This window comes from Erinaceus europaeus, chromosome 3 (assembly GCF_950295315.1).
Source record: "Erinaceus europaeus chromosome 3, mEriEur2.1, whole genome shotgun sequence".
NCBI classification, from domain to species: domain Eukaryota; kingdom Metazoa; phylum Chordata; class Mammalia; order Eulipotyphla; family Erinaceidae; genus Erinaceus; species Erinaceus europaeus.
The window spans coordinates 151319200-151335696 of NC_080164.1; the positions used below are offsets into that span (position 1 = coordinate 151319200).

The window sequence follows — 16497 nt, forward strand, 5'->3', positions numbered from 1 at the left end:
CCTGTTGACATGTAATTTTGTAAATCAATATTAAATAACTAATAAAATTTAAAAAGAAGAAAAATAATATTTCAAAAACAGAGAGAGAGAGAGTTAAGGGGGAGACAGAGAGGGAGAGACACTTGTAGCACTGCTTCAGCACTTGTGAAGCTTTCCCCCTGCAGGTGAGGACTGGGGTTTGAACCTGGGTCCTTGCACACTGTAACATGTGTGCTCAACCAGATGCACCACCACCTGGCCCCAGTATAAATAAATTTTAAATAAATAAAATAAGACATTCAGCCTGGGCATTTCTATATTCCATTTCTTCTTTAAAACTTAGTCCAAACTTGAGAATCAATGTGAATGTTTACTATTTTGCTCCAATAAAGTCTAGAACAAATCTCTGTCACAGCATGAGTAACTAATATCCCATCTCTTGGTTGCTGGTATCTTTTCCTCACCAGCCACTAAAAAGCTTCAGGCCAATTAAGCTGCTATTTAAATTTCCATTTAACCCAAATTACTTGAATTTTAGACTTCATTCACTCTGAATATAAATTTTGGAGTGAATTCATTAATTTCATCCATCCATCCGTCCATCCATCCATCCATCCATCCATCCACCCATCCATCCATCCATCCATCCACCTCATATACACACTAAACTCATTGAAGATAAGAGGAAAGAAGCAGATATGTTAGTAGTAATCTGTGTTCCAGTTTCATTAAATGCTCCATATACAGAAAACTCTAAAGGTTATTGAATTCTAGAATGCAGATTTTAATTTTTCCTTTTTCCCAGTAGCTTTTTCTCTTTTGTTTCATTTTTTCTTTATTTTTTTTTTAGTAGACTAGTATAACCATTAATACAGACTACTTTTCTTCAATGAGTTTCATGTACTAAACTCTCAGTTTGGGACATTATCATAAATATTAATAATATTTGCTAATTCCAATTTTAACATAAAATCATATTCTAGTTCACTTGAGAATGCTTATGGAATTATAAAATCTGTTATTCCCAAACACTTGAATACATTTAATAATTAAATATGCTTCAGTTGAGATATTTTATCTTTTTAGTATATTATTGTAACCTAATTCAGACAGACTCTATACCATAGTCTTCTTACTTCAGTAAATTGAAAATATAAAAAGAAAGTAGTACAAAAAGTCAAACGGAATTTATAACATGGAAAAACTATTAGCTAAAAGAAATATTTTTTTAATCAGAAGCCAGAATTTTAAAAGAAAATTGTGGACATAAGAGTGGAAACACAGAACAACACTTCACTTCGGTTAGAAACTCTAGAAAAGGAAAGAAGAATTATTTTAACTGTCAACTCTCAGGATACTACTGCCATTCAATTTTCAGTTAAACATATATATGTTATATATATATATATATAACATATATATGTTTAACTGAAAATATATATTATGTGTAATAGGAAAACATTTATTTATCTTTTTAGTTGTTTATAATAAAAAGTTTTGCACGACAGACTTTTAATTAGTTTTTCCTCAAATCCTATGTATTTCAAATGTGGGAAGTATTTTACACAGAACTGGCAAATAAATGACTAACTTGGATTTTTTCCTTGGGTAACAGACTGCAAGCCAGCTGCTTCTCTGAGGCCCTGTTTCAAGGTCTTTTGGTAAACAAGGGACATCCATCTTTTCAGGTTACTAGTAATTTTGTCTTTCCATTTGTAATTATCTGAATATAATACATCTTATCAGGTGCAAAATGATGACTTTTCCCTTTGATGAGAACTCTTATAATCTAGTCAAACCTGAGGCTCACCTAGAAATAAACAACTGTCATTTTCGATGTTAGAGACACATTTCCCAGAGATATACATATCATAAAGTAAATCAGCAACTGTCACTATGGCAATAGGAATGGTCACCAAATAAAAACATTTCTGAGTTTATAGATTGTCATACCTATCTGTTAGTACTTTTTACAAAGAAAAATGTGACAAATGTCTGAGTAGGAGCTCATCAGAAAATTCATAGTTGGAAATAGGACTAGAAAGCTGAATCAGGGCAGTTGTATTTCCAACACTGACACCATCTTCCCAGACAATACTTTCAGCCCACTTGTATACTAACTGTTGGGCTCAGGCAAAATTAGTAAAGTCATGGGTCCCCTGGAATATACCTAAAATAGACTTCCTAGCTTTATTCCAACATGAAGACCCGAAATTTCATTTTATTATTACCTTTAGGTTCCTGCTTACTAAAATATTTGTTCTGCTGTATGTCTTAATGCTTCATAGCCACCAAGTTGCAGATGCTGTCATGATGCCAACCTGATTTCCCTGGGAGGATGACCTCACCAATGTTTCCTGGAACCCCACCTCCCCAGAGCCCTACCCCATTAGGGAAAGATAGAAATAGGCTGGGGTATGGATCAACCTGCAAATGCCCATGTCCAGCATGGAAGCAATTACAGAAGCCAGACTTCCCACCTTCTATACCCCATAAAAATCTTTGATCCATACTCCCAGTCAGATAAAGAATAGGGAAGCTTCCAATGGAGGGGGTGGGATTTGTGTGCAGTTATACCCCTCTTATCATATAATATTATCAGTCATTATTAAATCACTAATAAAAATAAAATAAAATGTGCTGTCTGATTTAAAAAATTAACAGAAAATAAAATTCAAAGTAATGATAAACAGGGAAAGCATTAAGTTACAACAAAGGAACCTTAGTAAATATGATGACTAAATTTAAGTGCAATCGTATATGAGATCCTTCAAGAAAAATGGAAGAAATAGTTAGCATTCTAGCTAATACTTTTGTCCTCGTATTTATTTCTCAGTTTCGATACAAGCAACGTGGTAATATCAGGTATTAACATTAGGGTAAACTGGGAAGAAGAGAGGTCTCTGTGCTCTGTAACTCTTTTGCTTATATAAAATTCTTTCCAAAGAAAATGTCTTTATAATGAAATGAAAATCATAGACTTATTTGTGTTTTCATCTAAAGTCACCTGCTATTTAATTTTAAAAAGAATAATGATTAAAACCAAAACAACCCAGAAGAAATGGGTAATACAAAGAAGGGATGAAATTAGAAAAGAAAAATAAGGCAAGTTTTATAGATGAATCTTTCTCCTGTTATGCAAGAGCATGCTTACTTCTTAAATATTTACTCATATACAGAAGGAACTCATTAGCTCTGTTTCTCTGTAAAACATTGTCTAATGCTGGTGATGACAATGAGAGTCTTTTCTAGGAACATAGCTTTAAGTATATGAAGGAGCATATTATGAAGACTCACCATATGCAATTAAAGAGGCTAAAAAGCCTCACAATCTGCCATCCACAAACAGATACTCAGGGAAACTAGTGGAGTAATTCAACCCAAGACAGAAAGCCTGAGAATACAGAGCCATATACAAATTTAATGCACTATCCATCAAAGTTCCACCAAGCTTCTTTAAGAGAATAGAACAAACACTACAATCATTTATCTAGAACCTTAAAACAACTAGAATTGCCAAATCCATCTTGAGGAAAAGAAACACAAATGGAGACATCACACTCCCAGATCTCTAACTTTATTATAAAGCCATCATCATCAAAACAGCATGGTACTGGAACAAAAATAGGCACACAGACCAGTGGAACAGGATTGAAAGCCCAGAAATAAATCCCCACACCTATGGACATCTAATCTTTGATAAGGGGGCCCAAAGGATTAAATGGAAGAAGGAGGCTCTCTTCAATAAATGGTGCTGGGAAAACTGGGTTGTAACATGCAGAAGAATGAAACTGAACCACTTTATCTCACCAGAAAAAAAATCAATTCCAAATGGATGAAAGACCTGGATGTCAGACCAGAAACAAGCAAATACTTAGAGGAAAACAATGGTAAAACAGTTTCCCACCTACACCTCAAGGACATCTTTGATGAATCAAACCCAATTGCAAGGAAGACTAAAGAAGAAACAAACCAATGGGACTACATCAAATTGAAAAGCTTCTGCACATCCAAAGAAACTATTAAACAAACAAAGAGATCTCTCACAGAATGGGAGATCTTCACATGCCACACATCAGACAAGAAACTAATCACCAAAATATATAAAGAGCTCAGCAAACTTAGCACCAAAAAAGCAAATGACCCCATCCAAAAATCGGCAGAGCATATGAACAAAACATTCACCTCAGAGGAGATCCAAAAGGCTAACAAACATATGAAAAACTGCTCTAGGTCACTGATTGTCAGAGAAATGCAAATTAAGACAACATTGAGATACCACCTCACTCCTGTAAGAATGGCATACATCAAAAAGGACAGCAGCAACAAATGCTGGAGAGGATGTGGGGACAGAGGAACCCTTTTACATTGCTGGTGGGAATGTAAATTGGTACAGCCTCTGTGGAGAGCAGTCTGGAAAACTCTCAGAAGGCTAGACATGGACCTTCCATATGATCCAGTAATTCCTCTCCTGGGGTTATACCCCCGGACTCTATAACACCCAACCAAAAAGAGGTGTGTACTCCTATGTTCATAGCAGCACAATTCATAATAGCTAAAACCTGGAAGCAACCCAGGTGCCCAACAACAGATGAGTGGCTGAGAAAGCTGTGGTATATATACACAATGGAATACTATGCAGCTATCAAGAACAATGAACCCACCTTCTCTGACCCATCTTGGACAGAGCTAGAAGGAATTATGTTAAGTGAGCTAAGTAAGAAAGATAAAGATGAGTATGGGATGATCCCACTCATCAACAGAAGTTGAGGAAGAAGATCTGAAAGGGAAACTAAAAGAAGGACCTGACCAAATTGTAAGTAGGGCACCAAAGTGAAAACCCTGTGGTGAGGGGTAGACATGCATCTTCCTGGGCCAGTGGGGTGTGGGAGTGGGTGGGAGGGATGGGTCACAGTCTTTTGGTGGTGGGAATGATGTTTATGTTCACTCCTAGTAAAATGTAGTCATATAAATCACTAGTTAATTAATATGAGAGGGGGAAAATTAATTGTATGTCTCGAGGTTTTTTTAAAACACAGACTGAATCTTTTCAATATATAGGCTGTGTATTTGATATGTGGACTCTCTCAAAAGCCTAGACCAAGTAGATCAGAAACAACCAATAGCACAGCTATATACAAGATACTGGATACTGTACAGCAAACCCTAACAAAAGGACTTTTCAAAGTTAACCCAATTACCAAGTAATGTGATGATAACATTAACTATCAATTGTCTTTTGGAACCCTAAGACAGCAGGAACTTCACATCTCCACTATAAAGCCTCTACTTCCCCCAGTCCTGGAACCCTTGGATAGGGCCCACTTTCCCGTATGCCTCACCCACTCCATATCAAATAATATTGCATCTGCCGATCACAACCGAATCAACACGATTGCCACCTCAACATGCTTCACTTCAGACTATGTCCAGAGACTTCATGTGTGGAATGACAACCCTTCAGCTTCATTACTGGGGTGAGACCTTTCCTTTCATAGTATACTCTAATTCCATCTCAGGTGGTTCACTTTCTAACAAAGTCCCAAAACCTAGATATACACCAGTTACTGTCAGAGAGAGCATATGTTCACATGTATCCATAAACTACTGCAAAATATATACCTGAAAGCAGAAGTACACTAGAGTTTGCAGTATCCCCCTAACACTTCCTCTCCACTATTCCAAGCTTTGGGTCCATGATTGCTCAACAATTTGTTTGGCTTTGTATGTTAACTCTCTTTTCAGTCACCAGGTTCTAGATGTCATCAAGATGCCGGCCAGGCTTCTCTGGACTGAAGACCCCACCAATGTGTCCTGGAGCTCAGCTTCCCCAGAGACCCACCCTACTAGGGAAAGAGAGAGGCAGACTTGGAGTATGAACAAACACCTCATTATAGACCCCTGCAAGCGTCAACCCGGCATTGACCTAGCATGTTATGATTGGGCCCTCCTCAATCGCTATCGAACAGGCCATGGCCGGTGCGCCGCTATGTTCCATCGCTGGGGAGCCAGAGACGACCCGAACTGTCCCTGCAGCTACAGACAGACTATGACCCACATAGTCAACGACTGCCACCTCTCCAGATTCAAAGGAGGTCTCAAAACTTTACATCAAGCTCAACCTGACGCTGTTGACTGGCTACGGAAGAAGGGCAAACGCTGGAAGAAGAAGAAGAGGCAGACTGGGAGTATGGGCCGACCAGTCGAAGTCCATGTTCAGCAGGGAAGCAATTAAAGAAGCCAGACCTTCCACCTTCTGCAACTCACAATGACCCTGGGTCCATGCTCTCAGAGGGATAGAGAGTGGGAAAGCTATCAGGGGAGGGGGTGGGATATGGAGATTGGGTGGTGGGAATTGTGTGGAGTTCTACCCCTCCTACCCTATGGTTTTGTTAATTTATCCTTTCTTAAGTAAAAAAAAAAAATCCTGAGAATAAAGAGAGGTGATGATGTAAATGCAAGTTCAAATTTTATGTAGGTCAAGAAGTCTCAGTTCAATAGTTAGGCTTATGTAATGTTAATTTGTTGGTTTGAATTTGTTTGTACAAGTAAGAAAAAATGATTATCTGAGGAGAAAAAGAAAGAGAAAGAGAGAGAGAAATAAGGAGAAAGAGAGAGAGCAGAAACAGTGTAGGACAGGAAATAATCATGAGATCAAAACTGCTGTGAAAAGTTAGTATGAAAAATGTGGGTATCCATGCAGAAACTTGAAGTCTTCAGAATTATCAGATTTCTGTTATAGAAGAGTATTGTCTTTTGTCTTATAAAAACACACCTACTGGACAGTCCTAGAGATTGAGTGTCTCAAGTGTCTGCAGCTTGGCTAGACCTGTTATGTCTGATGTTTTCTAAGACTGTAACTGACACAGCATGCTATGATGCTTACTAATTAAAATGACAACTTATCCAAGGGTAACTATATTTGAAATCATGAGTATATAATTGTTGATTTAAAAAAACTACTGTTACTGAGATTCCAATGCTCTGGGCCGACCTTCTCTAATAGAAAGAGAGAGAGGAAAACACCACAGCACCAAAGCTTCCCCAGTTCCACAGTACTCCCGTGAGGTGAACCAGAGTAGGAGCTAGATTGCACTTATGGTAAAGCAAGTTTCATGCCAGATGAGCTATCCTGTTAGGCCGACAAAAACCTTTAGTTTCTTCAAGTCCCACCAGATATGTAAAAAAAAAAAAAAAAAAAAAAAGTATATTATGTTCAGCATTTCAGTGCAGTAAAAGAAATCATAACTCAGGGGCCAGGCAGTTGTGCACCTGGTTAAGCACACACATTACAATGTTCAAGGACCCAGGTTCAAGCCTCTGGTCCCCACTGGCAGGAGGAAAGCTTCACAAGTGTTGAGAGAGAGCTACAGGTGTCTTTCTGCCTCTCTCTCTCTCTCTGTCTCTGTCTCTCTCTCTCCCCTTCCCTTTCAATTTATATCTGCCTCTATCCAATTGTAAATAAATAAAATTATTAAAAAAGAAAAGAAATTTTAACTCATATTGCAATCAAATTAATTTAGGTGTCTTTATTAAACAATCTACAAAGTTACATTTCATTACACCTTTCTCTATGAGAATTCAGAGACTAACAGAAAAATAAATATTTTGAAATATAAATATTTATCCTAAAATAAATTAAAATGTAGTTACAACTCAGTACCTGTTTCCTCTTAAACCCTATGTCAACACTGTACATAAGTTTGCGTCATGAACTAGAGCATTAAACATTTATTATATTTTTCCTTGAAGGAAAGGTAAAATTTTCCCCCTAAAATCCAGAACCAGACAAGGATGTCCACTATCTCCACTGTTATTCAACATAATTCTTGAGGCCCTCACTTCTACAATAAGACAAGAAAGATATATAAAAGGCATACAGATTAGAAAAGAAGAAATCAATTTATCACTATTTGCTGATGACATTATACCTAGAGAACCCCCAAAATTACACCAAAATGAATAATTAATAAATTCAGTAAAGTAGCAGGACATAAAATCCACACACATAAATATGTTACATTTCTGTATACAAAAATAGAGTCAGAGAAAAGGGAAATTAAAAAAAAATCCATTTACAATTGAACCCCAAAAGATAAAATACCTTGGGATGAATCTCATAAAGGAGGTAAAAGAACTTTATAAAGAAAACTATAGGACATTGCTAAAAGAAATAGAGGCAGACACACAAAACTACAGGACATTGCTAAAAGAAATAAGAGGCAGACACAAAAAAGTGAAAGAAATACCTTGTTCCTGGATTGGAAGAATAAACATTATTGATATGGCCATTCTACCAAAAGTAATCTACAATTTAAATGTAATCCCTATCAAAATTCCAATGACATTTTTCAAACAAATTAGACAACTTGTCCAGAAATTTGTGTGGAACCACAAAAAGCCAAAGGACTTCTGAGAAAAAAGGGAAAAAAATGGAGGTATCATTCCCCCCAAATTCAGTTTCTACTAGCAAGCAATAGTAATCAAAACAGCATGGTACTAGAATAAAAATGGACACTTGGGTTAATGGAACATAATTGAAAGTTCAAATATGAAACCACACATATACAACTACCTAATAAATGAGAAAGAGGCCAAAAACACTCTGTAGAGTCAGAAGTTCTCTTCAACATATGGTGTTGGGAAAATTGGACAGCCACATGTAGGAAAGTGAAACTAGACCACACCTAACACCATTCACCAAGGTCAAATGAAAACGGATTAAAGATGTAGATATTAGACGTGAAATTGTAAAATCTATAGATGAAAATGTTGGTAAACTTTGTAGGACCTTCACATTAAGGATGTATTTAGAGACTCAACCCCCTTGAGCATGGAAAATTAAAACAAGGATAATGAGATTACATGAAACTAAAAATAGGAAAAATAAGAAATAAATGGGATTACATGAAACTAAAATGCTTCTACACATTGAAAGCAAACTACACAAGTATAGCCAGGCAACAAAGTACATTGGAGAAGCAAATATAATCCAATTTAAAAGTAGGACAAAAATAGTTTTCTTTTTAATTTTTTATTGTTTTAATCATTATTTAATTTGATAGGGCAGAAAGAAATTTAGAGGGAATGGGGGATAGAGAGAGAAAGAGGGACACCTACAACAGTGCCTCACCACTTGTTAAGCTTTCCTCTTGCAATTGGGGTCTGGGGGCTTGAACCCGGGTCCTTATGGATGGTAATATGTATACTCAATCAGGTGCACCACCACCTGCCCCTACAAAAAAACAGGTTTTTAAAGAATAGCACATAGCACACAGACACATGAAGAAATGCAGATTAAAAATATGCTGAGATACCATCTCACCCCTGAGAGAATGGTTTACACCAACAGATCAGGAAATGAAGGGTATTGGAGAGGTTGTAGAGAAAAAAGAACTCTTCTACACTGCTAGTGGGAATGCAAATGGGTGCAGCCCCTTTGGAACTCTGCTTGGAAAGTCCTTAAACAAATAAAAATGGAATGACCTTATGACCCAGTAATAACACTCTTAGACATTTATCCAGTGGATACTCAGACACTAATTAGAAAAGACATATGTACCCCTATGTTCATAGCTGCATTATTCATAGTAGCCAAAGAGTGGAAGCAGCCTAAATGCCTATCAACAGATGACTGGCTAAAGAAACTATGGTATCGCAAAGCACAAGGACCGGCATAAGGATCCCGGTTCGAACCCCGGCTCCCCACCTGCAGGGGAGTCGCTTCACAGGTGGTGAAGCAGGTCTGCAGGTGTCTATCTTTCTCTCCTCCTCTCTGTCTTCCCCTCCTCTCTCCATTTCTCTCTGTCCTATCCAACAACGACAACAACAATAATAACTACAACAATAAAACAACAAGGGCAACAAAAGGGAATAAATAAATAAAATAAATATTAAAAAAAGAAACTATGGTATATATTACTACAAATATATATATATATATTACTAATTAATTAGTAGTAATATATATTAAACTATGAGATATATATATTACTACTAATATATATATATATATATATATGTTACTACTTTGCAATCAAAAAGGTGATACTGTGTTCTTTTGGATAAAATAGATGGAACTGGAGGTGATTATGCTTAGTGAAATAAATAGAGATGAAAGACGACTACCAGGGGTTTCACTCGTATATGAAATGTAGAGATCTAAGTCACATGAACTTAAAAAAAAATAGAAGCAAGTAAACTGTTTCTAAGACTTGTGAGAACTATGGTAGTTATATTTAGGAGGTAGGTGAATGAGGATACAGAACTTTGGTGGTAGTTATGGTGTGGAACTATCCATTGTGGTCTTACAGATCTTACAGTCTAGTAACTTACTAGCAATAAAAAAAATTTTTAAAAAGATTTCCCCTTGAAGCATGGAATTTATCTTCAAGAATTTTTTAATTGCCAGTCTTAGTTTGATGAAAAGTCTCACTATTTCTCTTGCTCTCTCCCCCCTCACCCTTTTTATTGTAATACAGCATACGTTTGAATTTTCAACCCAAACATTTTATAAAAAGCTGATTTATTTCATTTCAGTTAATTGGACACAATGTGTCCCCAGTTCTCCTAGAGTGGGATTTGGGTTTTATCATCAGCTTAATCTTTAGAGATGTTAAGTGTCAACCTTAACATGAGGCTCTCATATCAATAATATATCCAATGAATAAAGTAGCAAAGTTTTAACAGATATTGAGCCTCATCACATTCATCAGTTTGTATCTAAAATACAATTTATCGGGGGTTGGGTGGTAGCACAGTGGGTTAAGCACACATGGCACAAAGCACAAGGATAAGTCTAAGGAACTGGCTTCGAGCCCCCAGCCTCCCACCTGCGAGGGTGGGGAGGTTCTCTCACAAGCAGTGAAGCAGGTCTGCAGGTGTCTATCTTTCTCTAGCCCTCTCTGTCTTCCACTCCTCTCTCAATGTCTCTCTGTCCTATTCAACAGCAACAACATCAATGGCAACAATAACAACAAGGGCAATAAAATGGGAAAAAATGGCCTCCAGGAACAGTGTATTAGTAGTGCAGGCTCTGAGCCCCAGCAATAACCCTGGAGGCAATATACATATAATTTATCACAAAATACTTAGTATTCCACCCACTATTTTCTATGCAGCTTGTACGCTCCTTCAGATGTAATCTTCAAAGTCATGTTTTAAAATAGATTTTAAAAGTGCTTATCTATCACTTATCACCTTGTAAATATACATATTAATTCACACGATTCAGTCCTTTGAATCAAATAATAATATCTTTAGAAATCATTATTATTTAAATTTCTACTCATTTAAAAATACATTTGAGATTACACTGAACCTATGAAGCACATTTTCATGGTAACACTATTCACTTTAAGAGACTTGTGACAGGGCGCCGGGCAATGGCACCCCAGGTTAAGTGCACATATCACCATGAGCAAGGACTGAAGTTTAAGCCCTCACTCCCCACTTGCAGAGACAATGTTTCACAAGAGACAAAGCAGGTCTGCCGGTGTCTATCTTTTCCTCTTCTCTATCTCCCTTTCCCCTTCCAATTTCTCTTTGTCCTGTCAAGTAGAAAAAGAAAAAGAAAAGGAGGGTCACAGATAGATAGCATAGTGGTTAGCAAAGAGACTATTATGCCTAAGGCTTCCAAGTGTCAGGTTCAATCCCCTGCACCACCATAAACCAAAGTTGCTTAGTGCACTGGTAAAAAAAAAAAAATTGGAAAAGATGGCTACTGGGTCCAGTGCATTCATAGTGCATTCATAGTGCTGGCACTGAGCCCCAGCTATAAATCAGATGGCAAAGAGATAGAGAGATAAGGAGAAAAAGAGAGACTGGCAGAGACAGAGAGACTGACTTATGATGAATTGAATGACTGAATGATTTGAGATTGTGGTTCAAATTTCTTAACTTGTATGCTTAGCCTTTTGCACCACCACCTGAACTAATATGCTTCCAATATAATTTTTCAGGCTTATTCCCTATGATACTCATGAATCCACTATTAATTCTATCTAAACTAGTTGGTTTTGATTCCCTCAAAGAACCCTCCACATTCCCTCCCCATTTCCTTTTCCTTTCATTTCTCTCTCTCTTTTTTTTTTCTTTTAAGTAGGACAGAGAGAAATTAAGAGGGGAGGAGAGGGTAGAGAGGGAAAGAGAAAGACGCCTGCAGACCTGTTTCATTGCTTGTGAAGCAAACCCCCCTGCTGGTTAAGCTCAAACCGGGATGCTTGCATGAGTCCATGAGCTTCAGTGTTATGTGTGCTTAACTCAGTGCACCACCGCCTGGCACCACATGTTTTTTTCTGAGTGTGTGTGTGTGTGTGCTGTTCTCCTTGAACAATCTGATTTCCCCTTTTCTGCTTAAATCCTTGTTGTTGTTTTTTTAATTTACGTAAAACTTTTTTCAGGAAATATTTCATACCTCATCAAAGTACTTATTACCACATCTCATCTACCACCAAAGTGCCTTTCTCCCTGCCTCCAAAGAACTTTCGGCCCTCTCCTTCCCTGGGTGACCTCAGATTTTCAAGCCTAGAGTAAACATTTTTTATGCTTGATATGTCTAAGACTAAATCTAATTCCAGATATGTAGGTTGACCTTTTAATAATCGTATAAGGCAGAACGATCTCAATACTTTTTGGAATAATTTATATTATATCCACAAATAAAACATTGCATATATCTATTTCTAGTATATGGTAGCAGGTATCTGAATTTAGGACTTCATGTTTGTTTGTTTGGGTTTTTTGTTTGTTTGCTTGTTTGTTTTCTCCAGAGCACTACATAACTTGGTCTACGTTGGTGCTGGGGACTGAACCTGGAACTTCAAAGTCTGAGGAATGAATGTCCTTTGCAGAGTCATTATGCTATCTCCCCCATCCTTCTCTATTGCTATATTGTCTAAAATAATCGGGGGAGATTTTTGTCCTGGAATTGTAACAGACTTGATATCAAGATACCATGCATAGAGAAAATATTTAATAGTTCTAAAAGTGATTTTCTATTTAAATTAGAAGTCATAAATACCAATGTTTTGCAGGAAGAGCAAGCAGTAATTGAGTTATTTCTCACACAGAAAACACTAAATAGAATTCTCCAAGCAGAGAAATGAAAGGGAATTATTTACATCATCTTGGTTGAAATTGAGGTCAATGACAATTTATCTATTTTTCAGTTACACAGGTACTATATTAAAATATTGCTTCTATTTTGCCTTGAATATTTAATACATTATTTCATCTAAGTTCTGGTGGTTCTACAAATAAGATACACATTTTTTTGAAGAATGATCAAAATCAAATCTTTGTTTAATAACAGTACAAATGTGATCCAAATGTGTCCACCACTGATTTTTTAAAAAGAAGCATGCTATAAATAAGCAAACTACATCTGCTCACTGATATGTGTATGGACTCCTTAGATGTCTCATTGGGCTTAATTACAGACCGCTCACAGCAATACAATTTTAGTAGGAAGTGTAGCATAATGTTAACCCATTTCAGCTCCCACACATACATGTTGCACTTGTGCCTGATGATACACAATGGTCTGCAGCAGTACACTGCTAAGCTGGTCACTGCCCACCCCTTAAAATGGTGTCTGTGCCATCGTCCTTGTCAGACTTCATAGCTTCAACTTTTGGTATACAGGCAGTCTTAGAATATACCACTTCAAGATTTTCATCTTCATCATCATCTTCAACACCTGAAGATTCATCCTCTGCCTCCTTAAGCCATTTTATAAAAGTTTCTGCTTTGACAGGAATCTCTTTGGCAAGTTCTTTTGAGACATATTTCTTAGAAGCCTTTTCTGACCAGCTGATGATGCCTTCTTCTTCCAATAAGTCTGTGTCATACATCTCCTTAAGGATATGTGGAATCTTGGAGATGAGCTGAGTACGATGCATACCTATCACACGCTCTAAACCATGAAGAAGGTGCCATTGAGCTTTTTTGTTGTTGTTACAAAATCGTAGAAAATGGTACCTGCACTTCTTAATTTGTTCTATAATCTTCTCATTAAAAAGAATTTCGTCAAAACAAGAGGACCCATGGCTTTTACATCCAGCCTCTCTACTTCAGCAACAATCTCCTTATCATATGAATCAATAATACCTTCTTCTTTCTTTCTTAACAAAATCAAACAGGATGTTAACTCACTCTTCCACAATCCTTTCCAAATCACCACTGAGTGTCAGAACTTTTGCATGGTCACTAATTTAATCCATTCTGTGCCTTTGAGCTTCCTCAGTTGTATCCTCTCCACAGTCATAATCCTCTTCTTCCACAAGATGTGGAAGAGGACTGAGTTCACTGTGTGGAGCAAGTGGTGGTGTTTCACTGTTGGACACAGAGCCATTTTCCTTATCTTTGCACTTTGTGTTTTTCTTTTCCTTCTCTTTCTTTCCTGTACCACTGTTACTATTCTCAGGTGGGTTTTTGAGAATGAATGTGCAGAGTTTATGATGTGTGTTGAGCATGCTTTGATAGCCACAGGCTTTACAAGGGTTACCTCTTGTTTTTAATAAATCCATCCAACATGTCTTGTAGCTTATTTGCCTCATGAGATCCATTGACTATGTAACAGGTCATTCTTAACATCAAGCTGAGTCTGTGTTCCCAGCTCACAACCAAAATCTTTGGTGGGATACGTTGGAGGCCGATTAAGTGCCTTTGCAATGCCAACCATGTTTACTATAACTGTATTGATTCCATTTCCTTTGCCCTCAACCTTGGTAAACAGACGGGGCATCTTGTACCGATAGAACTGGTCTGATACACTGTGGTTGACGATGACAGACATTTTGGCTTATTAGTGGCCTTATCAATAAGATGAAGAGATCTTTGATTGCAACTTTTTGGTATCTTCTGTATGGAGAAGAAGGGATGACATAAACGACTGAAAGATGTCTCTTCTCTGACATGAAAAAATTTTCGCAACTGAGACTGTAAGCTTCTTGCTTGTATGCTATGTTTCCCTAATAAAGGTACCAGTGACTGTGCAACAGCTCTCTGGAATGTTCTCACTTTGACTTGATACACATTTATTGAAAGTCATACTTTATATACCCTCAGAGAGCAATAATCGAAACAGAATAGGCATGTCAAATCATTATCTTCATTAAATACTTCAATAACCATAATAGCAAGTTCAAGAAATAATTAAATATGTTGGTTTTGGGAGGAAAAATGAAAAATGCTTTTAATCACAGTATTTTCATTCATTCAACAGATAGATGAAGTACTACTGATATGCCAGTTACTCAAGAACTGAGATAAATTGATTGTGTCTCAATTCAACAGCTATAAGTCGTTACAGAGATTAAAGACTGTGGATATCTTGTCTTATTCATCTTTTAGGATAAGTATGAATATGAAGTGTTTATTCAGAGAGCTATATGGCAAAAAAACTTGCTAAATAATTATTAGTTACCTTTTACAGTTCCTGTTGTGCCAGGATAGCCTGAGGGTACTTCTTCCCGAGCTAGTGCTCTCTGGCTTGGAGAGAACTCAACTGGAGCCAATCTAGGCTGCTGCGTGGGAGAGGGATCAGGAACTCGTGCCGCACTAACTTCCGCAGGAGATACACTCTGGAACTCTCGGAGCCGGAAAGCAATTTCCAAGTGTCTTTAATCAGAAGAGCAGCTGTTTTTATACTCTCCAAGTAGGGTGGAAACAGGATGTGATATAGAGAGGGTGGAGAGAAAAGTGACTGGTGAAAATCAGAGTGTGACAAGGAGGGGGCGGAACAGGCGAGAATCCTATCACTGAACCACCAATGCCCTGGAGGGAGTGCTTTATGTAAATGTAAAAGTGATTTATGTAAATAGACCAAAGCTTTGAATCAGTAAATCCCTATATAGGCATATGGTTAAGCAGAAGCCAGGGGGAGGTGGCATACTACCCAACATCTCCCCCTTTCTTTTTAACTATATGCCATAGTATCAGGAGTGCGGGGCACTTTGTGAGGCAGGGAGACTGATAAGATGCACACCTTTTTGGGGGTTCTACTGTCCTTCCTTGCTCAACCTCTCCGTGGAGAGAGAGACTAACAAGATTGACAAACCCCTCAGGCTCAAGCCCTTCCAAGCTCAACCATATCCTCACAATTCCCCAACATCTTCCTCTTACTTAATGGCCATATATAACTGGGTCAATGTCTGTAAAAGGCTTCATCTCTGTCAGGGGAATAGCAGTGTAGGGGTGAACAGAAACCAGTTGGGAAGAAAGCAGAATGATAGTGTGTAAGTGTCTTCAAAAAGAACTAGCACAAGACAGGGAGGGATAAGTAAGAGTAGCAAGAGACAGAGTGAGCCTGATGGGTGGAGGAGTGGGGGCCTGATAAGCCGAGGGGCTAGAGGGGTGATCTGGCATTGCAAAATCCCGAGTCAGCTGGCGGAAAGTTCTATGAACTGCTATAGTCATTCTTCAAGAAGTCCAGCGTATAAAAGGAGTGTCCAGCAAGTTCTATAGAAGCATCAGTCCAATGTCAACGGCCAGGAAATAAATGCCACACATCTATCT

General features: G+C 37.7%; 1 pseudogene; it reads right to left on the minus strand.

Moving 5' to 3' along the window:
• Positions 1–13538: 13538 nt before the first annotated feature.
• Positions 13539–14880, minus strand: LOC103128796 (eukaryotic translation initiation factor 5-like; annotated as a pseudogene).
• Positions 14881–16497: the final 1617 nt, after the last annotated feature.